The sequence below is a fragment of the Pongo abelii genome, chromosome 4 (genome assembly GCF_028885655.2).
Source record: "Pongo abelii isolate AG06213 chromosome 4, NHGRI_mPonAbe1-v2.0_pri, whole genome shotgun sequence".
Classification (NCBI taxonomy): Eukaryota; Metazoa; Chordata; class Mammalia; order Primates; family Hominidae; genus Pongo; species Pongo abelii.
Genome location: NC_071989.2, coordinates 147532152 through 147558084, shown reverse-complemented (window position 1 = coordinate 147558084; position 25933 = coordinate 147532152). Strand labels below are relative to the sequence as shown.

Sequence of the window (25933 nt, the reverse complement as noted above, 5' to 3'; positions counted from 1 at the left end):
GCCTTCCCAGCAGTGTTCTCGGGACCCACACATCCTCACTACTGTCTCCAAAGCGGGACGTCCAAGTGGGCCCGGGGCTCCCTGCCGAAGGCCCACCTTTCTTATCTTTCCCACTCAGAATGTCTCCATTCACCTCTTTATTGGCAGGAGATGAGGCCGTGGAAATTCGAGATTGGCTTTGGCTCCGCACCTGTTTTTAGTGCCCTTGCCATTTCATTCTCCCAGCCTAAGTTTCCGTATCTGTCCGAAGAAGGGGTGGCTTGGTGTTGATCTCCGAGACCCTTGTGTCTCTTCCCATGTGGAATTATTGTTACTCTCTTATTGCTTGTTTTTCTTTGTCCTGGAAAATTTGCCTTTAGAGGTTACAGACATTGGTTAGTGTTCTCTCTCAGATCGTCTAGGGGGTTTGTGCATAAGCCTTGGGCTCCATTCCCTGGGATTTCCGATAAGATGGTGCGTGGGCAGCTGTACCCCAGGGGGTTCTCATTCAGGTGGTCCCGGAATCCTGGCTTTGAAAATCCCTGCTTCAGAAGTCAGGAGAGAATGACTTGACATATGAGCCCCTGGAATGGGGCTCTGAGTGGGAAAAGCTAGGAATCAGGAAATGCTAACACCTGTGAGGCTGGGGCTTTCTTTGCACCGGAGGAATTAGAATGCCATTTGATGTCTTTTAAAAATATTTGACTACCTATATATGTAAGATCAGTTTTCTAGTATTTTTAAATGCCTGGCTTCGATTAAAGTTCAGTTGGCTTTCCCACCTCAATAAACCTAAATAAAAACATAAACTGATCTGAGAGATGGGGCGGGGGTTAAGTTAACCCAAACTAAGTAGACAGGAGGAGAATGAAACTTACATATTTGCTAAGAGAAGAAAGTGATGTGTTTATAAACAGTTTTTTTTTGTTGTTTTTTTTTTTGAGGCGGAGTTTCGCTCTTGTTTCTCAGGCTGGAGTGCAATGGTGCCATCTCGACTCACAGCAACCTCCGCCTCCCAGGTTCAAGCGATTCTCCTGCCTCAGCTTCCCGAGTAGCTGGGATTACAGGCATGCACCACCGTGCTCGGCTAATTTTCTATTTTTAATAGAGACGGGGTTTCTCCATGTTGATCAGGCTGGTCTCGAACTCCCGACCTCAGGTGATCCGTCTGCCTCGGCCTCCCAACGTGCTGGGATTACAGGCATGAGCCACCTCGCCTGGCATATAAACAGGTTTTTTTTTGACATTGTGAAAGATATTTTGTTGTGTTTGTCTTTTCTGCTCTCACCCCACCCAAGTTTTTTTCTTTTTTGATAAAAGTATAGCCAGATTTGGGGATTGGGTAGGATTTTGATGGGAGCCAGAGTGTAATGATATTGGGATTGATATTTGTATAACATGGGTCAGAACTTGGTCTGTGGTTTTGAGAACATGGCTCTCGGGTTTTTAAGATGGTGTTACCACACCACATTTATTTCCCCTTTCTTTCATTTGTTTAGTGAATTTAATCTGCTCATGAATACATGTGCTGTTTTAATGAAATTGGCAATAGAAGAGACTTTCTGCTCCCATTTTACAGGTGATGGAAATTTTAGTAGGGATGTGGCAGTCCAGGAATGAAAAGTTCCCTAGTACTTTGATTCCCACTTACTTCCTCTTCCCTGCTGTTTTCTGAAGGCCAGCTATTACTTCTCTACTGAGGCCAACTGTGAGCTCTGGTGTGTTTCATTGGCAGGAGAAGAGGCTAATTAAGTGAAACTGAAAGGTAACAAAATGGATTTTAAAATAACTGACATGTGGGAACTTAATCCACCAATGAATGTTCTCCTTTAGGGTGATGTGTGCAGGTGTAGGTGGTGGGAGTTGAGGATGGTGTGCCTAAGTGATGTGGCTGTTGTCCAAGGCAGTTTTGAAAATCCACCTCTGGAATTGTTTTCAGAGACCTTTTTGAACCATATGAGAGATCAGTTTCTTTAATATATTAAACCATACTGTATTATTATTATTATTATTATTTTTGAGATGGGGTCTCACACTGTGGCTTAGGCCAGAGTGCAGTGGCATAATCATAGCTCACTGCAACCTTGAACTCCTGGGCTTAAGTAATACTCTCACTAAAGCCTCCTGAGTAGTTGGGACTACAGGGGCACACCACCAGGCCCAGCTAATTTTGTAATTTTAATTTTTGTAGAGACAGGGTCTCGCTGTGTTGCCCAGGCTGTTTTTGAATTCCTGGCCTCAAGCGCTGCTTCTGTCTTGGCCTCCTAAAATGTTGAGATTACAGGCGTGAGCCACTGCACACAGCCTATATATATTTAACCCCGAATGGCATGGGTAAGCAACCTTGTCACCTGCCTTGTCTTCAGATGAGTTAACAGTTCTTATGAAGTGGAAATAACAGATTTTTGGAGGGTGGTGAACGTGAGTTTTAATTCTGAGTCTACCACTTATTAGCCACATAACCTTGGATAAGTCACTTCACCTCTGGGGCTCAATGTACCACTACATAACAGTGGGAATAGGGCCGGGCGTGGTGGCTCATGCCTGTAATCCCAGCACTTTGGGAGGCCAAGGTGGGCGGATCACGAGGTCAGGAGATCGAGACCATCCTGGCTAACACGGTGAAACCCCGTCTCTACTAAAAATACAAAAAATTAGCCGGGCGAGGTGGTGGGCACCTGTAGTCCCAGCTACTTGGGAGGCTGAGGCAGGAGAATGGTGTGAACCTGGGAAGCGGAGCTTGCAGTGAGCTGAGATCACACCATTGCACTCCAGCCTGGGCAACAGAGCGAGACTCTGTCTAAAAAAAAAAAAACCTGGGAATAATATTTACTTTGAAGGGTGGTTAAATGACATATTACACATGAAAGCTCTTGGGACATAGGAATGCAATAAATGTTTTCACCCTCAAAGAATGAAGATTTGCCGTTAATGAGAATATTCAAAACAACATGAGTGTCTCTGGCCGGGTGAGGTGGCTCACACCTGTAATCCCAGCACTTTGGGAGGCTGAGGCAGGTGGAGTTCACCTGAGGTCGGGAGTTCAAGACCAGCCTGACCAACATGGAGAAACCCCATCTCTACTAAAAATACAAAATTAGCCGGGCGTGGAGGTGCATGCCTGTAATCCCAGCTACTCGGGAGGCTGAGGCAGGAGAATCACTTGAACTCGGGAGGCGGAGGTTGCAATGAGCCGAGATCATTGTGCCATTGCACTCCAGCCTGGGTGATAGAGTGAGAGACTCTGTCTCAAAAAAAAAAAAAGGCTCTTAAAGGAAGTTGTAACTTTTTCGAAATAGGTGGATTCTCTTTTTCACATACTTGTGGATTCATACTCTGACCTGCTCAGCCTCCCCCTGTCTTTCTTCATTCATTTTCTATCCTTTCCTAAGTGAAGTTTTGCTGCAGAGGCTGTCTGCCAGTCTCTTGTAGTAAGCCTCTTTTCAGGAGAGCTAATCTGAACTCTCTTACAATGCTAGTCCCTTGGTCGCTATTCCTAGGGATTTTTTTCTGGGGGCTCCAGATGGTGCTTGGATCACGCTCTGTAGCACAGCCATCTCTAACTCCTGGATTTGGTGTCAATTTGGAGACCGATCCTGTGGAGCTAATCTCTCTTTCTGAGCAAGGATGAATACTTTATCCTTTTCTGAGTCGGCCTTAAACTGCAAACCTTAGTCTTCTACAGCAGAGAGCCTTGTATTTTAATTATACGTAGACTAAAGAGGGAATAGCCTGCCCTTTTCTTTTCTTCCTTTACTTTCACCAAGGATTTCACTGCTGAGTAGGGGAGTAGGAGAATAGCCTGTTGCCATTCAGAGTGAGGCTTTGGGTAACCCCTGATTCCTAGCATAAGCAGTAACTGAGTTCATCTTTGGGACAAAAACCTTGTAAAAGATTCGGGCTGCTCAGACACATGTGGAGAACCTCATGGAATTTTCCTAGCTTGTGAGGAGTTTACACCTGGCATTCTTACTTTTGCAAATTTCTACCCAGAATCCATTAGCAACAAAACATGTTCAGCCTAGACTTGTAGTTCCTTCAGGTTCCACCAGGCAGCTGTAAGACAAGGGTGTGATTGTGCTGGCTGGCCATGTCTGCCTTCATCCTCCTAATACTGCCCTTGGCTTTGGTATTGAGAAGGAAGTGGCATAATCAATTCATGAGTAACATTCTCTGCCAAAGTAGAAGTCAGGGGCAGAGAGTTGTGAGCATAGGACTAGACAAACGGAAAGAGCCAGCCTTTCCTCAGGAATGCTGCTAAAGTGCTGTGAATCCGTGACAACCACTGTGTTTCTTGGTGTCACCTCATTTGTGAAATGGGAATGCCTTCATTGATCTCTCTCTTGAGAAGAGTGGACCACCATGCCAGTTTGCCCAGGACAGAGGGATATCCATATGTGGGACTTTTAGTGCCAAAAGTAGGAAAGTCCAGGGCAAACCAGGGCAAGTTAGTTACCCTACCCATGACCATTATACAAATTAATGAACACTCTGTCCTTAGGGTTCGTCTAAGACTCAACCTTTGGGTTCATCTAATTATTTTTCAACCTTCTGTTCATTATCATATTTTGAGACTTTTTTTCCCTTAATTGTCTACTCCCCCAGTGGAATTTTTTTTTGAGAGGGAGTCTCACTCTGTCACCCAGGCTGGAATGCAGTGGTGTGATCTCTGCTCACTGTGGCCTCTGCCTCCTGGATTCAAGTGATTCTTGTGCTTCAGCCTCCTGAGTAACTGGGATTATAGGCGCCCACCACCATGCCCAACTAATTTTTGTGTTTTTAGTAGAGATGGGGTTTTGCCATGTTGGCCAGGTTGGTCTTGAACTCCTGGCCTCAAGTGATCTGCCCACCTCAGTCTCCCAAAGTGCTGGGATTACAGGCATGAGCCATCATGCCCAGCTATCCCCAATGGAATTTTAATACCACAGATGTACCGTGTATCTGTTTTTGTATTGTGGCCCTTTGGATGGCCACAAACCATTGTAATATTTAACTTTTTTTCCCCCAAGAATCAATTTTCACCCCTTCTGGGCTGATACTGCACTCATTGAGAATGCATGGTCTTATCTGATATTCTTTCTTTAATATAGTCATCAAGGCCAGTTTTTTATCCAGAAGAAACAACTAGTACCACAAGCTTTTTCGTTTCCTTTCCTTTTTTTTTTTTTTTGAGACTGAGTTTCGCTCTTGTTGCCCAGGCTGGAGTGCAATGGCGTGATCTTGGCTCACTGCAACCTCTGCCTCCTGGGTTCAAGTGATTCTCCTGCCTCAGCCTCCTGAGTAGCTGGTACTACAGGCATGTGCCACCACACCTGGCTAATTTTTTTTTTTGGTAGAGATAGTCTCACTGTGTTGCTCAGGCTGGTCTTGAACTCCTAGGCTCAAGCATTTCTCCTGCCTTGGTCTCCCAAAGTGCTGGGATTATTAAGCATGAACCACCATACCCAGCCAAGTTTATCTTTATTGTTTTAATTTTCTTCCAGTCTTTGAATTTTGAGGTGGTCCATTTACCATCTGCTTCTCTGATGCGTCTTGAACCTTCCATCTTCACAGCTGGGGCTGCTGTGTTGGCCCAGGTGTCCCCAGACTGGACATTGGAACCTTTGGGAAGAGTCTGATGTTTGGCCCTTGTCACATTTCACATTTCACATCTACAGAGAAACAGGGAGGGGTATGTTTCTGAGGTCTGCTCACACGCTATGTTGTGACTGAGGAAGTTCTTGATCATCCCTTTTGGTTACCACTTATCATCACTGGCAGAACAACATCAAAGTGGTCAGTGAACTGATCTCCACATCTGGCTACTTCCATCTCTGCAAGTAGTTTGCTCCTTCAGTCTTGTGATGGGAAAGAGATCTAGAAACTGGAAGAATAATCTGAGATACATCCTAAAGTTCTGGTGAGGAAAGCTAATGCCAATGGACTTTTTTTTTTTGAGATGGGGTCTTGCTATGTTGCCCAGGCTGGTCTTGAACTCCTGGGCTCAATCAGTCCTTCCACCTCAACCTCCTGAGTAGCTGGGATTGCATGCATGTACCACCATGCCTCACTCACCAGTGGATTTTTTTTTTTTTTTTTTTTTTGAGACAGCATCTTGCTCTGTTGCCCAGGCTGGAGTGCAGTGTTGCGATCTCGGCTCACTGCAACCTCTGCCTCCCAGGTTCAAGTGATTCTCCTGCTTCAGCCTTCCGAGTAGCTGGGACTACAGGCACCTGCCACCACGCCTGGCTACTTTTTGTATTTTTAGTAGAGATGGGATTTCACCGTGTTGGCCAGGCTGTTCTCAAACTCCTGACCTCAAGATCTGCTGGCCTCGGCCTTCCAAAGTGCTAGGATTACAGGCGTGAGCCACTGTGCCTGGCCCTTTTTAAGAGGGTCTCACTCTGTTGCCCATGCTGGAGTGTAGTGGTGTGATCATAGCTCATTGCAACCTCCAACTCCTCGACTCAAGTGATCCTCCCACCTCAGCCTCCCAAGTGGCTAGGACCATGGGTGTGCACCACCATGCCTGGCTAATTTAATTTTTTTTTTTTTTTTTTTAAAGAGACAGGGTCTTGCTTGCAACATTGCCCAGGCTGATCTTAAATTCCTGGCCTCAAGTGATGCCCTACCTTGGCCTTCTAGAGCACTGGGATTACAAGTGTGAGCCACCATGCCCAGCTGTACCAGTGGGCTTTTAAATGGACATTTCTTTACCTCTGGGGATAGTCTCGTTTCTGTGAGGCTCCCAAGGGGACAGCAGCCATCTGACCAAACTAGAAAACTAGCAGGCTTCAGCCCAGTGGAATAACGTAAAGTAGGACAATCGATACAGACAACATTGATTGGTCATGCTTTGAGTGCTGTGGATAGTGTGTATTGGAAGCTTAAGGGGCCAGCTCGTAAGTAGTAAGTAGGTATTTAAGGTTGCTTTTTTTTTTTTTTTTGAGATGGAGTCTCACTGAAACCTCTGCCTCCCAGGTTCAAGTGATTCTTGTGCCTCAGCCTCCTGAGCAGCTGGGATTACAGGTGCTTGCCACCATGGCCGGCTAATTTTTGTATTTTTAGTAGTGATGGGGTTTTGCCATGTTGGCCAGGCTGGTCTTGAACTCCTGACGTTAGGTAATCTGCTCACCCCGGCTTCCCAAAGTGCTGGGATTACAGGCGTGAGCCACTGTCTCTGGCCTAAGGTTGCTTCTTGTTTTTCCCCACACCCCATCTCATACTCATGGGGAGTTGGGTTTGACTGTATTCTTGAAGTTAAGTCTCCTTCCTTGGACCCAGCTGCTAAAGTCTAAAATGATTGTGTTTTGGGCTGGAAGATATTATAGAGATCTTTATTTCCTTGCAAACATCAGGGCTGGCTGTTTGTGGTACTGTGGATGAGTGAAGAGTCAGGAGATACACTTCTAGTTCTGTTACTGCCCAATGCCTCCATTTTGCATTTGATAGGTTTTTATTTTTCTAACAACAAAAACTGAGCCCCAGAGAAGTGAAGTGGGCCACCTAATGGTAGGATCTTTTTTAGGCCACCCACATAATAGTGGGACTCTAGTGTTGGAGCTGGGACACAAGCTAGGGGTCTTACAAAGTGTGGCCATAGAAGTTGTTAGAATTGTTTAAAGCATTGTAAAGATGCAGGATGCTTTTGCAGTTAAAAGTCTCCTGGGAAGGAGGAGCCCCTGTCTCCACTTACTGCCTTGTGCATGATCTTATACCCTCATGGTTGAAGATTTTTGCTGTCGTGCTGTTTTTCCTCCTACTCATGTCGAAATGTGTTTTCTCTTGCTCTTACCTCAGAGGAAATGAATTTGAAGTCTTCCTTCGTATTAGAAACAAATAGTGCTCAGGCCAGACTTGTGCGTTTCTGTAAAGAATGAGGCCAGATGTAACAGTGGACCTTATCTGGTGATCCAAGCAAACCTTCAATACATCTCTAAGAGAAAGAGAGAAGGAATGAGTGTATGTCAGAGTAGTTTAAACACACTTTGGAGTCAGACTCACTTGTATTTACGTTCTAATATCTACTTACTAGTTGTCAGATTGTAAGTTACTTATTTTCTCTAAGCCTTAGTTTTATGATCTGTTGAATGGGAATAGTAATATGTATTTTTATAGCTATCTTAAGAATTCAGAGAATAGATATGGTGCTTCCTCTGGCACAATGTAAAACAGCAGTCCCCAACCTTTTTGGCACTAGGGACTAGTTTCGTGGAAGACTATTTTTCCATGGACTGGGGGATGTGGGGGATGGTTTGGGGATGATTCAAGCGCATTTTATTTATTGTGTACTTTATTTATATTATTATTATTATTTTTGAGATAGAGTCTCACTCCATCACCCAGGCTGGAGTTCAGTGGCACAATCTTGGCTCACTGCAACCTCTGCCTCCCAGGTTCAAGCAATTCTCCTGCCTCAGCTTCCTGAGTAGGTGAGATTACAGATGTGCACCACCACACCCGCTAATTTTTGTATTTTTAGTAGAGTTGAGGTTTCACCATGTTGATCAGGCTGGTCTTGAACTCCTGACCTCAGGTAATCCACCTGCCTTGGCCTCCCAAAATGCTGGGATTACAGGCGTCATGCCTAACCTATTTCTATTATTATTACATTATAGTATGTAATGAAATATACAACTCACCATAATGTAGACTTAGTGGGAGCCCTGAGCTTGTTTTCCTGCAACTAGACGGTCCCATCTGGGGGTGATGGGAGACAGTGACAGATCATCAGGCATTAGATTCTCATAAGGAGTGTTCAACCTAGATCCCTTGCATGCACAGTTCACAATAGAGTTTGTGCTCCTATGAGAATCTAATGCTGCCACTGATCTGACAGGAGGCGGTGCTCAGGCGTTAATGCAAGCGATGGGGAGCAGCTATAAATACAGATGAAGCTTTGCTCACTCACTCGCTGCTCACCTCCTTGGATGGGTTTCTGATAGGCTACAGACTAGTATCGGGGGTTTGGGACCCCTGATGTAAATGCTCTGTGTTGTCATCATTATTGACAACAATAGTTTCCAGTTTCTGAGCCACGTCTTAGTTTCAGGATAGGTTATGCTGACCAAGCAAGTTTTATCTTAACCATCACCTCATTGTTGTCTTAGTTGGTTGGTATTTATATTATTTATATCAATAGTTATAGGTAGTTCGTGCTGAATAACTAAAAGTTATGAGTAGCAAGGAGCTTTGCTGCTTCTCTGCCATCTCCTTCTTTACTCAGCTTAGTGCTTATCTTTCTCAGGTTCTCTCTCATCAGGTGCTCAAGCCAGCAGGCCTTGTTTCGGGGGCAGTGTCTGACGTGGCGATTTTATTGGAGTAGGGCTGGCTAGTCCAGAGCCTGCCTGGTCCCTCAGATAGTGTGTTCTCCTTATCTCTTGCTTTCTGCTCTTCAGCCAGACATGAAGCAATTAGCTCATCAAGGGAATGTTGACTTTTGTCACTGCTTTCCTCTGATTTGTATGCTCATTTCTGGTCCTTGTGCAAAGTCACGGAGGCACAGTCACATACACTGACCCAGATTTTGTGCTCAAGTTGACTGTCTCTCTCTTTGAGATGTACAACTGGTTCCATGTAGCAAGGGAGTGAGGAAAAAGCCCCTGGAGCCAATCCCATTATTTTGATCTCAAGCTGAGTTTTAAAAAAAAATCCAAGCACTATGACTATAGACCATGCCTTACTTCTCTGTATGAAACAAATAAGGTAAAAAAACTCACTATTTGGAGGGAAGGCCAATCTAAATTGGTAAACAATAGGAATTAGTACATTCAAGAAAATGCCATTGTCTTTTTTTTTTTAGCGAGCCTCTGCAGTATCTTTTTTACCTAGTTTTGTTGCTTCTCCTGTTTCCTGTGACTGTGCTCCAGAATTATTACAGAAGCGCCCTCTTATTTCTTGCTTTTGCTTCCTCCAGGACACTATATACCACTGCCACTTTGGGTCTTCCTATATATTGTGCTTATCAGAGAATACTTATGCTTGGAAGCTGTATTAGTCTGTTCTCATACTGTTATAAACAAATACCTGAGAATGGGTAATTTATAAAGAAAAAAGGTTTAATTAGCTCATGGTTCTGCAGGCTGTACAGGCTTCTGCTTCTGGGAAGGCTTCAGGAAACTTACCATCATGGCGGAAGGTGAAGGGGAAGCTGGCATGTCTTACATGTCTGGAGCAGGAGAAAGAGAGCAAGGGGGACATGCTGCACATTTTTAAACAGCCAGATCCTGTGAGAATTCACTTTTGTGAAAACAGCAAGGGGGAAATCCGCCCCTATGACTTAGTCACCTCCCACTAGGCCCCTTCTCCAATATTGGGGATTACAATTTGATATGAGATTTGGGTGGGGACACAAATTCAAACCATATCAGAAGCCTTCAATGGCACCCACTAGCTCCTGAATAAATTCCAAATGTATCAGGTTGTCTTGGTGTTCCAAGCCTATTGCAGTGTATACCCATCCTACCATTTTAGTTAATATGTCCCATACCATCACCCACGTGTACCCCTTGCTCCTGATGAACTGATCCATGTGGTCCTCTGAGTATGCCTCATGTTTGTGTCTCTGCCAGTTCTTTTGCCCAGAGTACTCTCTCCTTAGTTTCCTACTATTTTTTTTTTTTGAGATGGAGTCTTGCTCTGTTGCCCCAGGCTGGAGTGGAGTGGCACAATCTCGGCTCATTGCAACCTCTGCCTCCCGGGTTCCAGTGATACTCCTGCCTCAGCCTCCCGAGTAGCTGGGACTACAGGCATGTACCACCACACCTGGCTAATTTTTGTAATTTTAGTAGAGACGGGGTTTCACCATGTTGGCCAGGCTGGCCTCGAGCTCCTGACCTTGTGATCCACCCGCCTCGGCATCCCAAAGTGCTGGGATTACAGGCGTGAACCACTGCACCCAGCCAGTTCCCTACTTTATGCTGCAGAGCTGCCACCTTCAGTGAGCCTTACCTGATGTGTCCTTATCTGTATCCCCATTGCAACACCTTTATTATAGAATTCAGCACACTTTTATTATGGTATGATGTTTGTCTCTTTTTATATGAGCTTCTCAAGGATATGGGTTGTGATTTAATGTGTCTCTTAGCATAATGCTGAGTGTAATATGGATACCATAAATGGTTGTTGAATGGATGTTTACATGAAAACTTAAGAAATGATAACAATCCTGTTGAAATCCTACTTCCCTGAAGCATTTCTTGATTCCCAGCCACAGTGAGTTCACATGCTCCATTCCCAGAGCCCTTTGTTTTTGAAGCATTGGATTCCTTAGAGTAAGCCTTGTACACTCAATTGGATTAGAACTTCCTAGAGGGCAGACACTGCATCTGTCATTCCTCTTCATGCCTCCAATCCCCAGCACAGTCCTGGCACATAGAGAGTGTTCAATAAATGTTTATGAATTCAAGAGTCCTGCTATTTGGTCAGCTGATGTACTTGCCAGTTTAGCCTCCTGTGTTACTCACTGGCTAGGAGTCTCCAACTCAGATGTTTTTAGGGCCAAGTTGGGAACAGAGAGGCAACAGAGAATGGTGGGCCTGTGTCAAACCAGAGTGCTTATGTGCTTCATCAGGGGTGGCTGCTACTCAGCCTATCGTCATGGGTGAGTATGGCCTCCTCATGTCATATGAGAAGCCAGATATTCATAATCTCTAGGGACTACCAAAGCATATTTGTGGTCTAGATTTGACCTATAGGCTACTCATCTGTATCCTTTGGGCAGAGGCTGGAGTTTCACACATTTAAATTCCTTGTAAAATAATAAAGGTGGGGGGAGGGGAGGACATAGCTTGAAAACTTTTGAGGGCGTTTGGTGAAAGCCTATCTTTAGATAAAAGTGTCCTATAATTGTCTGTGGGTAGTGACTTAATCTCTTGGGCTCGGCCCTGTAGAACATCTATGGTCTGGGCTTTATCCTCCCTTATATTCTGATTTCACTGGGCTATGAAAAGCAACTTTTGTCCCTAGAAAGATGGTGACTCAAGAACTTTTGCACTTTTTGCCCTTTTGCTCAGCTTCCACTGAGGCAGGTTTGATGGTTATTCCTGCTTCTGGCTACTTTGAAGGGCCTGGTGGTCAGGCTGGTGCAGCATAAGGTCCCAGAGGCCACTTCTGTTAATGACATCTCTGAGAAAGAGCTCTGGGTGAACAAATACAACTGAAAGGGAAATACATTGGACAGAATCACTGCTTAAATGTGGTCAGCCAAGGGGCAAAACAGTATAATAGCCAGAAGGAAGTCTACATCTCCATGGAACCTTTTGCAAGGTGATATCTTATCCTTTGGCTGTCTCATTTTTTTCATAGTCCCTAAGTGCTCCATCAGTGCTTACTTGCCTGGCATCACCTTCTAGGTCTGAGAGTGTTGCCACAAACGATATCCCCATCTCCAGTAGAAATTAACTGCCTGGAATATCTCGGGAAGAATACATGAGAAACTGAAAGCAGTGCAGTTTGTCTCTAGTGAGAGGCCCTGGGTAAGTAGAGAATGGGGGAGGAGGGAGACTTACTTTTCACTATATGTCTTTGTGTGCCTTTTCAAATTTGAAACATATGCATATACAGTAAGTCCTCACTTGTCATCGGTCATAAGTTCTTGGAAACTGTGACTTTAAGTGAAATGTATACAAAACCAATTTTACTATGGCTCATTGGTATAAACAAGAGTTAAGTTCCTACAGAATATTTCTTGTTACAGAAACATGACCAAACTTCTAAATAAAGACCAAAACACTTCTAATATTAAAAATTGGGATAAATGTGAGCTATAAATACCTTTAAGAAGGATTAATAAAAACAAGTGAGATAATTACGACCTGATTAATTCAGGGTCTTGGGTGGCCAGAGCCCATCCCGGCAGCTCAGGGCGCCAGGCAGGAACCAGCCTTGGACAGGACGCCATCCCATTTCAAGGTACACTCACACACCCTGATACTCATGCAGACTGGACCCCTTACACACACCAGAGAACCTAACAGGCACGTCTTCGGGATGTGGAAGGTGACTGAGGACTTAGAGAAAACCCACACAGACATGGGGAGAATGAGCAGACTCCACACAAGCAGTGGCCCTGGCTGGGAAACAATTATTTTTTTCTCATCGGTGTTATAAGGAAATAATGTTGATCGAAGCAATGTTATTTGGAGACCTGCTGTATTATTTTTTAAATGTAGCTGAGCAGACCCATGTGTGGTCTTCTCTTCAAATTTTACTCTGTCCTCACTTTACTCCTGATGTATGGATTTCTCTGTAAACAACCGGACCCAGTCACTGTAGACTGCCTCTCAGATGTGACAGCTTGGCCTCTCTGCTCCCTAGAAATGTCCTAGGGTTTCTCATGCAGGGGTCTTTGGAATAACAGTCAGGTGTAAAGTATGTGCAATATTTTACTGTTTTCAAATTTTTCTGTTTTCAGTCTGAATCTTATGACATCCCCATTTATTTATTTTTTAGTTGTAGTTTTTTTAGAGAAAACGTCTCACTCACACCCAGATTGGAATAACAGTGGTGTGATCGTAGCTCACTGCAACCTCAAAATCTTGGGCTCAAGATATCCTCCCACCTCAGCCTCCTGAGCTGGGACTATAGGCATGTGCCACTACGCCTGGCTAATTTTTTAAAATTTTTTTGTAGAGATGGGGTTTTGCTATGTTTCTGAGGCTGGTCTTGAACTCCTGGCCTCAAGCGATCCTTCCACCTTGACCTCCCAAAGTGCTGGGATTACAAGAATGAGCCATTGTGCCTGGCCACACAACATCCCCATTTTATGGTGGTAAAATATGGAGGCTCGGAGAGTCTAAATGACCCATTTAGGGTCATACCGCTAGCCAGAGTAGGGCTGTGACTAATCCAGGTAGCTTTGTCTCCTATTCATGTAGCTTGTTCTTAGTTCTTGTAGCAATGAGGCAGTCCTCTTTGGAATTCTTTACCATTTCCAGGGCCATTGCAGTTAGGGCAGGAATGGAGTGGTGGTGATTCCTCTTTCCTCTTTTGGTTTGAACCCTCCTCTCAGGACGCTTAGTTACACAGGCCTGTCATCTCTGGGAAAAGGGGATCAGTAGTAGGTTTCTCCACTTTTTGGAGAAACTTAAACTAAAGCTTCAATGGGGCAATACCTTTTAGGAGAGTTTGAACTGACAGTCTGGCTTCCTATTCTTCGCGGAGAATTATTGCTGCTATTAGGCAGAGGGCTTTGTTTCCAGGTTACAGATCTTTTTAGCAAAGAAGTAAGTGTGGAATAGAGTTGGAAGGACTTGTGTAGTCCTTGGATATAATTTAATGCTCCACATCCCAGAGAGAGTAAACAGTGTAAAGTGTGGAAGATGGGTTTGGATTAATATCCTGACAGCATGTGGCTTGGCATGTAGGGCATTCCTTGGAGACCCTTCTTACCATACACAGCCTGCCTTTGCTAGGTGGCCTCTTCCCACAGGTCTTCCCAGCAGCTGTTGTGCACCTGGGTGAATCATCAGCTTCCCTGTGCTTTGAAAAAACCCATTTTAACTGATGAAAGCCCTCATACAGGAGGTGCAATAAACAACCTTGAAAATGTTTTTTAGTACAACCTAAGCTGCCTCTGAGTTTGTCCAGGGTATTCACCTCCATTAGGAGCACTGGCTGATTCTCACCTCTGGTCTCTTCTGAATACAATATGGAAAATCACTTTGCCCTTTCTACTCTGCTGCACCTGACATCATGGGTGTGGAAGGTCTCTGGAAACTCCGGGGAGGCAGGAGCACCATGGACATGGAAGGAAGGCTCATTTGCTTCTAAGGACCATGCAGAAATCCTTGGCTTTTTACTTCTGTTAGTCCTACTTAAATCAGAATTTAAAGCCTTCAAATAGAATTCTGTGTATTGCTGACATAGCATGGAGTAGAGAAGGCTTCTTTGTAATTTCTAAGGAGAACTTGGGGGCATGTAGAGGTCATGCTTAGGTTCTTTCCTTACCCAGACCTGACCTGTGCCGGGCCAGAGAGGTTTGCCCTAGAAAGAAATACCAGCTGATGACTTAGGGCCTTACTGGTGTGCAGCTTTGCAGGCCTGTAAACTTAGTTAGTTCATCCAGGTTTCAGTTCCTGGGGGCCTGCCTCAGGCATGTGAAATTCATAAGAGACCATCAAGTCACAGTTCCAGTTAACTAACTCCAATAAACATGACGACTAAGTTGATTTATGTGGACATGTAAGAGCATTCTCTCCTCTGTAGGAGAGGTTAGCTGGGAAGCCAGCTCCCCTCTGGAGGAAACCAAGGCAAATTATGGTGGAAAGCTTTTGGATCATAGCATCAGATACACCCAGATTTAAACCATGTAACAGCCGTGAGACTTCAGAGGAGCTACTCAACCTCCCTGCTCCTGTGTCCTCATCTGTGAAACCCCCTGGGGTTTTCAGATATATACATGGTAAGCACTCAATAAATGTTTTGTCTCACTTGTTTCTCACTCTTCCTTCTTCCCCTTCTCTCCTTCCCATTTTGTTCTTCTAGGGCTATATTGTAATCTGACCAGAATACACTTGTCAGTCTATTAAGACACCAGGTACTGGAGATAGGCTCATTTTTATTCTCTTGGCTCCCTTTATATATTCTTTGCCGTCCACGGCTCTTTTGTTACCACAGGTTACAATAGGAACAGTTAGATTCTAGCTCTTGTCAGTGGCTTCCAACCTAAGGGTTCTTTCTGGTTACCATTCAGTCCACCATTATTTGCTGAGTACCCATTGTGTGCCAGGACCTGCTTAGCCCTGGGAATACAGTGATGAATGAGACAGATGTGGTCCATGCCTTGAGTAACACCTCTTCAAACCCCCTCCTTAGATAGGTGACTTCTGTGGATGACTGGCCCTGCTCATTCTGTGTTGTGTCATATTAATTTCCTTCTGAGAGGGCAATCTTCTCCTTAGACCTAGGGAATAGTGCCTTTTTGTGCTGCGTGGACCTTGCCTCCTGGCTTGCCTGCTCCCAAGCAATGAGAGCAGCGTGTTGAGGCTGAAGGAGAAAGCCCGCCGGGCTACTACTGCCCTGGCCACACATGTCCCAAGAGGCTGCACTTGGCACTTCTGAATGTTCCTTTTCTCCTTGCACACAGATTATAGTGTTTACTGCTCGTTTAAATTCAAATAACCTTCTACCCCCTTCTCTGCCTTAAAAAAACCAAAAAAACAAGAAAACAAAAACTGTATTACAGCGTAGAAAACAAAACAAGCCAGCCCTGGTCCCCTGGTGAGGTTTGTTTTAACATCATTTTTTAGTGAAGCCTTGCTATGGGTTGCCTTTACTTTAATAGGGCTAATGTGTAATTCAGGCATATTGATAGTCTGCAGTTATAGAATCTCACATCTTTTTTCTACCTTGATTGTCATCAACAGTGTGAAAGGTAGATGCAAGGGCTTTGGCTGACAGGAGGCGGGACTTCTCTGCTTTGGCCTACAGACTCTATCCTGGCCTCTGGTGGGTCCTATAAAGAAGGCCGAGCAGCCAGTTTAGTGATTTCTCAACTTCAAAATAGAAGCCTGGAGATAGCCCTCTGCCCTACCCCTCCTCTCCCTTTTGCCAATTTTACCAGCAGTTGCCAAGAACTGTGTGTGGGGAACCAGGCAGAATGACTCTCTGGAAATCATTTGTTTGAGAACTCCCAGTGGAGGAATGCATTTTCCTGTGCTTCTTCTCTTGTGGTGGTGTGTGCTGTTGTGATTTGATACTGCTTGCCCCTCTGCAGTACTGAGAACTGTACATAACTCCTCCAGCCCTGCGGGGGTTTTCAACAATAAATTGCTTGCTGGATAGTATTTCCCCCAAATCCCTGGGAGAGCAGGGGAGCATGTTAACAATTAGGGACCTAGTTGAGCCTCTGTTTCTGGCACTGTGACTAGAGGCATGGTGGGTGAGCCCAGATGAGCCATGTTTCCCACTGCTGCTCGGGTTGGGCATTTATTGCAGTTGGATGTAACATTAAGAGTCACACTAGAGGCTTGGTTGGAAAGGAGAGAGCACTGCATAATTATTGCTTATGTACTGTTTAAACCTATCAGCCAACAGATGTCAAGTGCAGGAAAAAAGCACAATAATGTTATTATAATGGCATAATAGTTATCATTATAATAATCAGCTGGCACAGCTTTTGATAAGAGGCAGATCCTGAAATGAGTGCAGGGGGAAGGGTTAACCTTGAACTACAGCACAATGAATGGATGCTTAACCTTGCAGAAGATGCTGTGTGGAGGCAGGTGACTAAGGTATGGAGTTGCTACCCTCTCTGCCTAGCTAGAGGAGCTATGGAGACTTCAGCTGGGATTGTCTACCCTGCAGGTACTGTCTTTCTGATGGTGTGATGGAGCACACCATCCTTTGGTTTAAGGCATGCTACACTGCAGGAATACCATCCTAGTGCCCAGAGCTGTGGGTTATGGGAAATGCAGAGACTTCATGACTGTGGTCTCATTTTGGGTTTTCAGAAAATCCAGCCTCATGCCCATAGTTGCAGATGATGAATTTTGCTCCCTACAACAAACTATGCTCCAAACCTAGGAAGTGGTGGTGCATCTCAGTTTTGTATGTATCAATTGTGGTGGGTTGTGCTCATGGAAGACAGACTTTTCTTTGCCGGAGAGCTTACCAGGAGCTACATTCCCAATTCTGGTTAGGAAGGTGGTGGTAAAGGGGTGAGGAGCAGAGTGGGGCTAATAGATGACCCACAAAGGCAGCATTGGGGTAGGAGAAAAAAGTCTGATTCAGGCAAAGCTGGGTGTGACTTTTTTTTTTTTTTTTTTTCCCTGAGATGGAGTTTTGGTCTTGTTGCCCAGGCTGGATTGCAATGGCATGATCTCGGCTCACTGCAACCTCCACCTCCTGGTTTCATGTGACTCTCCTGCCTCAGCCTCCCAAGTAGCTGTGATTACAGGTGCACACCACTATGCCTGGCTAATTTTTTTGTGTTTTTAGTAGAGACGAGGTTTCCCCATGTTGGTCAGGCTGGTCTCGAACTCCTGGGTCTCGAACTCCTGGCCTCAAGTGATCCACCCACCTTGGTCTCCCAAAGTGCTGGGATTACAAGCATGAGCCACCGTGCCTGGCCAACTTTTTTTTTTTTTTTTTTTTTAAAGAGACAGGGTCTTGCTCTATTGTCCAGGCTGGAATTTAGTGGCACAGTCTTGGCTCACTGCAGCCTCGACCTCCTGAGGTCAAGAGATCCTCCCACCTCAGCCTCCCTAGTAGTGGGACTACAGTCATGTGCCACCACACCTGGCTAATCTTTTAATTTTTTGTAGAGATGGGATCTTGCTGTGTTGCTCAGGCTGGTTTTGAACTCCTGGTTTCAAGTGATCCTCCCACCTCGGCCTTCTGAAGTGTTGGGATTATAGGTATAAGCCACCACATCTGGCTGTGGGTGCGACCCTTGACCTTACCATTCAATAGTTGGACAAGTTGCCTAACCTCGCTGAGCATCAGCTACCCATCTGTGTATGTGCTTATTCATTTCTCATTTGTTTTTTATTAATAGCCCTGTCTATAAAGTACCTGTCACTATGCCTGGCACTAAGTGGTGCTCAAAAAATACTTTTGCCTCCCTTCGTGCCACCCCCTACCTGCCTACCCTACATAAGAGAAGGGTAAGGAGAAGATCCTCCTGCTTCTGTAGAGGGAAAATGGCCTTAATTAGAGCTTTATGCGAACTTCTTTAGTTGCTGATATTGCTTTTCTGAGCCACAATCTGTGGACCTCCTCTGAAGCTGCCTCATCAGGAGAGACTTTGATATTTAGTGTTTGGGCACATCTCTGCTTCATCCAAGGAGTAAAAGAGGGTTTAAAATCTCATCAGGGCACAGAATGCCTGCTTCTGCCCCTGTAGCCTTGCCTCCCCTCCCTTCTTTCTTTGGGTGGATCACTCAGGGGGCACTGTCTGCCCTAGGGATTACTCATTTCTTTCAGGGGGTCCTGGTTGGTTGGTTCAGTGTCTTTACTGGGGAAAGGCTTTTGTGTTTGTGCCTGCCTGGTCTTGTGCTGGGAACTTTTATTTTGGAAGCCTGGAACACTCAGACAAGGTGATATCTTTTTAGACTGTTTCTGGCTGTAGGCCAGCTTATCACTATAGCTACTACCAGCTTAAAGAATGTCAGGACAGAAAGTAACTTCTGTAAGAATTTGGGAGAGAAAGAGGGAAGGGGAGAGAATAGTTTGGCTTAAGGTCATGTAGGGAGGAGAACAGCTCTAAGTAGAACTCTTTGATTTGGATACAGCTTCGTTTTCCTTCTCTCTGAAATTTTATTTTTTCAATCAACAAATGTATATAAAGCATCTGTTACATTCCAGACACTGTTAGGCCCTGAGATACAGTGTCAGATAGGGTTCCTGCTTAGAGTGTACTGATGAATATGTCAAAGTTAGTAAAATTACACTTGGAATAAGTGTATTGAAAGAAAGAGTTGAGAACATTTGAGAGGGATTTGACTTGGTCCTAGGGCTAAGAGGGTATCAGAGAAGGCTTCTTTGAGGAAGTGATGTTCGAGTGAATATTGTGAAGAGCAAACACATATTTACCAAGCAGAGTGACAGGAGGTTGAGGAAAATTTCAGGCTGAGGGCCTAGATTTGCAAAGGCTCTGGAAGCAGGCAGCGGGTGGGGAGTTGTATGAGGAACTAAAAGTATGGTCGGAGCACAGAGAGTGAGAGGAGCCAGCTGAGGTTGGAGGGGTTGGTGAGGGCAGGCCTTGTCAGCTGTGGCAAGGCATTTCATATTTACCTGGAGAACAGGGGAAGCCTTTGGAGAGTTGGTGGTGGTTTTGGTGGTTTTGGATTTGCAAATGAGCAGCACCCTTTTGGACACTGGATGGATTTTGTTGAGGGGGTGAAAATGAAGATCAGAAAAGGAACATTACTGTAATAGGTTGTTTTCCTTCAGTCAGCTAAATGGTAATCTTGAGACTAATCTCCTTTAGTGTGGCCTTGTTCCTCCTGATTCATGTGCTCTCTCAGTGCCAGTAGTCAGTGTGTTGTTGGGGGCACCTGGCCACTCAGCAGACATGGTGGCCCAGGGTGCCAGCGCTTGGCATCTTTCCATCTGCACAGAAAAAGGCCTGGAGGTTTCAGGCTTGTCACATGTTAACGGCTGACAGCTACAGAGTCCTTTGTAACCTGCTGTGTCACCATCCCTCTCTTGGCTGTCACTACTGGGTAAGGGCTACCCCCTTCACCTTGGACCACTTAAGCCACTGACATTGGCAACTACCAGAGATGTGATGTGCCAAGTTAGCAAAGCCAGCACCTGTGGTTTGTGTAACATTCAGTTCTGGTTGATGTAGATGTGCACATGTTCTCTCTTGGCGGCAACCAATGTCTGGAGGGCCGGAAATGGGCTGGAGTTGTTCCTCCCACTGTGTGGCCAGGAAAACTGAGGTACAGGAGTTGCCTGTGGCATAAAGAAAACTGGGTCAGAGTTATGTGCTGCCAGACCAAGTGTTAAGTGCATGGTGGGCGGGTATAGACCCTAGACCAGACTCTTTAGTGATACTGTGGCCTTGCCCACTACTCCTTTCACTTATTCATCTGGAAGGCCATGCTGCATAGTGGTTAGGAGCTTGGCCCTTGGACTGGGGCTGACTTTAGTTAGAATCTCAGCTTCTCGGCTGGGCGCGGTGGCTCATGCCTGTAATCCCAGCACTTTGGGAGGCCAAGGCAGGTGGATCACGAGATCAGGAGTTCGAAACCAGCCTGACCAACATGGTGAAACCTCATCTCTACTAAAAATACAAAAATTAGCCAGGTACGGTGGTGTGTGCCTGTAATCCCAGCTACTCAGGAGGCTGAGACAGCAGAATCACTTGAAACCAGGAGGCGGAGGTTGCAGTGAGCCGAGATGGTGCCACTGCACTCCAGCCTGGGTGACAGAGCCAGTCTCAAATAAATAAATAAATAAATAAATAAATAAATAAATAAATAAAATAAAGGCCAGGTTTGGTGGCTCACGCCTATAATCCCAGCACTTTGGGAGGCCGAGGCAGGCAGATCACCTGAGGTCAGGAGATCGAGACCATCCCGGCTAACATGGTGAAACCCTGTCTCTACTAAAAATACAAAAAATTAGCCGGCTGTGGTGGCGGGCGCCTGTAGTTCCAGCTACTCGGGAGGCTGAGGCAGGAGAATGGCATGAACCCAGAAAGCGGAGCTTGCAGTGAGCGAAGCTTGCACCACTGCACTCCAGCCTGGGTGACAGAGCGAGACTGTGTCTCAAAAAAAAAAAAAAAAAAAAAGAATCTCAGCTTCTCCACTTGGAAGCTCTGTGACCTTGGACTATTTACTTCACTTTCCCGCCCATTAATTTTCTCAGCTCTAAATGGGGAATAATGATAGTGCCATGGTCTGAATGTGTGTCCCCTCCAAATTCGTATGTTGAAACCTAACCCTCGAGGTGGTTCCTCTGGGAGGTGATTAGGTCATGAGGGCTCCACCCTCATGAATAGGATTAGTGCCCTTATAAAAGAGGCCCGAGGAGCTTCCTTGCCTCTTCTGCATGTGAGGACCCAGTAAGAAGGTGCCGTCTATGAAGCAGAGATCCCTCACCCGACATCGAATCTGTTGGCATCTTGTTCTTGGACTTCCAAGCCTTTAGAATTGTTAGCAATAAATTTCTGTTATATATAAATTATCCAGTCTAAAATATTTTTATTTTATAGCAGCCTGAGTGGACTAAGAAATTGGTTCTGAGAAGCAGGGTGCTGCTATAACAGATACCTAAAATGTGGAAGCAGCTTTGGAACTGGGTAATGGGTAGAAGGCTAGAGGAGTTTTGAGGTGCATTGTCATGAAAGGAGCCTTAAGGGTAATTCTGATGAAGGTTCAGAAGAGAGCTGTAGAGAAAGCCTCTGTCTTCTTAGAGATTATCTAAGTGGTCTTGATCAGAATGTAGATAGAAATCTGGATGGTAAAGGCCCTTCTGATGGTGCCTCAGATGGAAATTAGGAACATGTTATTGGAAACTGAAAGAAAGGCCACCTTCTTATGAAGTGGCAAAGAGTCAGGGTGCAGTGGCTCATGCTTGTAATCCCAGCACTTTGGGAGGCTGATGTGGGAGGATTGCTTGAGACCAGGGGTTTGAGACTGCAGTGAGCTGTGATTGTGGCACTGCACTCTAGCCTGGGCCACAGAGTAAGACACTATCTCACAAAAAAGGTCATAAGAGAAACAGGGCTGTAGTTTTCTTTTTCTTTTTGAGACTGAGTCTCGCTCTGTTGCCCAGATCATGCGATGGCAAGATCATGGCTCACTGCAACCTCCACCTCACGGGTTCAAATGATTCTCATGCCTCAGCCTCCTGAGTAGCTGGGATCACAGGCATGCGCCACCACACTCAGTTGATTTTTGTATTTTTAGTAGAGACGGGGTTTCACCATGTTGCCCAGGCTGGTCTTGAAGTCCTGACCTCAGGTGATCTGCCTGCCTTGGCCTCCCAAAGTGCCGGGATTACAGGCGTGAGCCACCGCTCCTGGCCGGTCTGTAGTTTTCTTGTAGTGTTTGTCTGGCTTTGGTATCTGAGTAACGCTGGCCTCAGAGAATAAATTAGGGAGTATTCCTTCCTCTTCGATGTTTTGGAAAAGTTTGAGAAGGATTGATGTTAGTTCTTTAAATGTTTGGTGAAGCCATCAGGTCTAGGGCTTTGCTTTGTTGGGAGATTTTTGATTACTGGTTCAGTTGGCTTGCTAGTTACAGGTCTGTCTATTCAGAATTTCTATTTGTTTGTGATTCAGTCTTGGTAGATTTTGGTTCTATGAATTTGTCCATATCTAGGTTATCAAGCTTGTTGGTGTACACCTGCTCATAGTACATTCTTTTTTTTTTTTTTTTTTTTTTTTTTGAGATGGAGCTTCGCTCTTGTTGCCCAGGCTGGAGTGCAGTGGTGCGATCTTGCTCACTGCAACCTCTGCCTCCCGGCTTCAAGCAATTCTCCTGCCTCAGCCTCCTGAGTAACTGGGACTACAGGCGCGTGCCACCATGCCAGCTAATTTTTGTATTTTTTAGTAGAGATGGGGTTTTGCCATGTTGGCCAGGCTGGTCTCCAACTCCAGACCTCAGATGATCCGCCTGCCTTGGCCTCACAAAGTTCTGGGATTACAGGTGTGAGCCACTGTGCCTGGCCTAGTATGCTCTTATAATCCTTTTCATTTCTGTAGAATCAGTGGTAATATCTCCACTTTCATTATTTTTTTCTTTTATTCTTTTTTTTTTTTTTTTTTTTTGAGACACAGTCTTACTCTGTCATCCAGGCTGGAGTGCAGTGACATGATGTCGCTTCACTGCAACCTCTGCTTCCCCATGTTCAAGTGATTCTCCTGGCTCAGCCTCCTGAGTAGCTGGGATTACAGGCACATAACATTATGCCTGGCTAATTTTTGTATTTTTAGCAGAGACGGGGTTTTGCCATGTTGGCCAGGCTGGTCTTGAACTCCTGACCTCAGGTGATCTGCCTGCCTCGGCCTCCCAAAGTGGTGGGATTACAGGCATGAGCCACTTCACCCTGCAGTCTTTTTTGGTTTTTTTTGAAATGGGGTCTTGCTGTACTGCCCAGGCTGGTCTCAAACTCCTGGGCTCAAAGGATTCTCCTGAGTACCTGGTACTACAGGCATGTGCCACCATACTTGGCCCAACTTTGATTTCTGATTTTAGTAATTTGAGTCCTCTCTCTCTTTTTCCTTTTTGAGACAGGGTCTCACCCTGTTGCCCAGGCTGGAGTTTGGTGGCGTAGTCATGACCTCCTGGGCTCAAGTGATCCTTCTGCCTCAGCCTCCCAAGTAGTTGGGACCACAGGCACCTTCCACCATGCCTGGCTAATTTTAAAATTTTTTGTAGAGATGGGATCTTGCCATATTGCCCAGACTAGTCTTGAACTCTTGTGCTTAAGCAATCCTATCTTGGCCTTCCAAAGTGCTAGGATTATAGATGTGAGCCACTGTGCCTAGCCTCTTTTAAAAAAGTCCATCTAGGTAAAGGTTTGTCAATTTTGTTGATCTTTTTTGCATAACCACCTTTTAGGTTTGTTGATTTTTTTCTATTATTTTTCTATTCTCTATCTCATTGATCTTAGCTCTGATCTTTATTATTTTCTTTCTTCTGCTAGCTTTGGGTTTAGTTTGCATTTCTTTTTTCAGTTCCTTAAATTGTAAAGTTAGGTTGTCGTCTGTGATCTTTCCTGTTTTTTTTTCTTTTATTTTTTGAGACAGAGTCTTACTCTGTCACCCAGGCTGGAGTACAGTGGTGCAATCTCAGCCCACTGCAAGCTCCGCCTCCTGGGTTCACGCCATTCTCCTGCCTCAGTCTCCTGAGTAGCTGGGACTACAGGTGCCTGCCCACCATGCCCGGCTAATTATTATTTTTTTTGTATTTTTAGTAGAGACGGGGTTTCACTATGTTAGCCAGGATGGTCTCGATCTCCTGACCTTGTGATCTGCCCGCCTTGGCCTCTCAAAGTGCTGGGATTACAGGCGTGAGCCTCTGCGCCTGGCTGATCTTTCCTGTTTTTTAATGTAAACATTATAGTTATAAATTTCTCCTTTAGTATTGCTTTTGCTGTGTCCCGTGTAAGTTTTAGGTATTTATTTATTTATTTATTTATTTATTTATTTATTTATTTTTGTTTATTTTTTAAAACAGCGTCTCACTCTGTTGCCCAGGCTGGAGTGCAGTAGCATGATCTTGGCTCACTGCAATCTCTGCCTCCTGGGTTCAAGCAGTTCTCCTGCCTCAGCCTCCTGAGTAGCTGGGATTATAGGCTCATGTCATCACCCCCAACTAATTTTTGTATTTTTAGTAGAGATGGGGTTTCACCATGTTGGCCAGGCTGGTCTCAAACTCCTGACCTCAAGTGATCTGCCTGCCTTGGTCTCCAAAGTGCTGGTATTACAGGCTTGAGCCACTACACCCGGCCCTCATTTTTTTTGGTGTATATTCTTTAGCTATTTTCTGTGTGGTTGCCATGGGCATTACATTTAACATCCTGAAGTTATAACACTGTAATTTGAATTTATAATAGCTTAACTTCAACAGCATACAAAACTCTGCTTCTTCAACAGCTCCATTTCTCACCCCTTTCAGTTGTTGATGTCATGATATTGCATCTTATATGTTCTGTCTCCACATTTAGTCCCACTGGAAGGTCTTCAGGGGCAGTCACACACTTGGAACTGTCATTTCCTGTGATAATAGTGCCTTCTTCTGGAAAGACCTGCTTGAGGCTGGTATACAGTTAACTTTGTTTTTCTTTTAAAGCCACTCCTTGGCTGGGTACTGTGGCTCACGCCTATAATTTCAGCACTTTGGGAGGCTGAGGCGGGGGGGTTACTTGAGCCCAGGAGTTCAAGATCAGCCTGGGCAACATGGCGAAACCATGTTAGTAGTCTCTACTAAAAATACAAGACAAAGGCCGGGCGCGGTGGCTCACGCCTGTAATCTCAGCACTTTGGGAGGCTGAGGTGGGTGGATCACAAGGTCAGGAGATCGAGACCATCCTGGGTAACACGGTGAAACCCCGTCTCTACTAAAAATACAAAAAAAGAATTAGCCGGGCGTGGTGGCGGGCGCCTGTAGTACCAGCTACTTGGGAGGCTGAGGCAGGAGAATGGCATGCACCCAGGAGGCAGAGCTTGCAGTGAGCCGAGATTGCACCACTGCACTCCAGCCTGGGCGACAGAGCGAGACTCTGTCTCAAAAAAAAAAAAAAAAAAAAAACCCAAAAACATTGCCAGGTGTGCTGGTGTGTGCTTGTAGTCCCCGTTACTTGGGAGGATGAGGTGGGAAAATCACCTGAGCCTGGAAAGTTGAGGCTCCAGTGAGCTGCTATCATGCCACCACACTCCAGCCTGGGCTATGGGAATGAGATCCTGTCTCAGGAAAAAGAAAAAAAAGTCACTCCTTGCCCAGGCTGTAGTGCAATGGCATGATGATAGCCCACTGCAACCCCAAATTCCTTGGCTCAAGCAATCCTCCTGCCT

General features: G+C 45.3%; 1 protein-coding gene across 6 annotated transcripts in view; it reads left to right on the top strand.

Annotated features, from left to right (window-relative positions):
* The window catches only part of SIL1 (SIL1 nucleotide exchange factor), a 326909-nt gene that overhangs the window by 92264 nt on the left and 208712 nt on the right, over window positions 1-25933 (top strand). The window contains exons 1-3 of one of the 6 annotated variants that reach the window (XM_024247397.3): window positions 1482-1558; window positions 1657-1744; window positions 12312-12434. The exons of 4 other annotated variants lie outside the window; for them this stretch is intronic. The gene's annotated coding sequence lies outside the window, so the exon portion shown is untranslated. Of the gene's footprint in view, window positions 1-1481; window positions 1559-1656; window positions 1745-12311; window positions 12435-25933 lie in introns of those variants that run through there. One more of the 6 variants, XM_054556608.2, reaches the window with a different exon arrangement.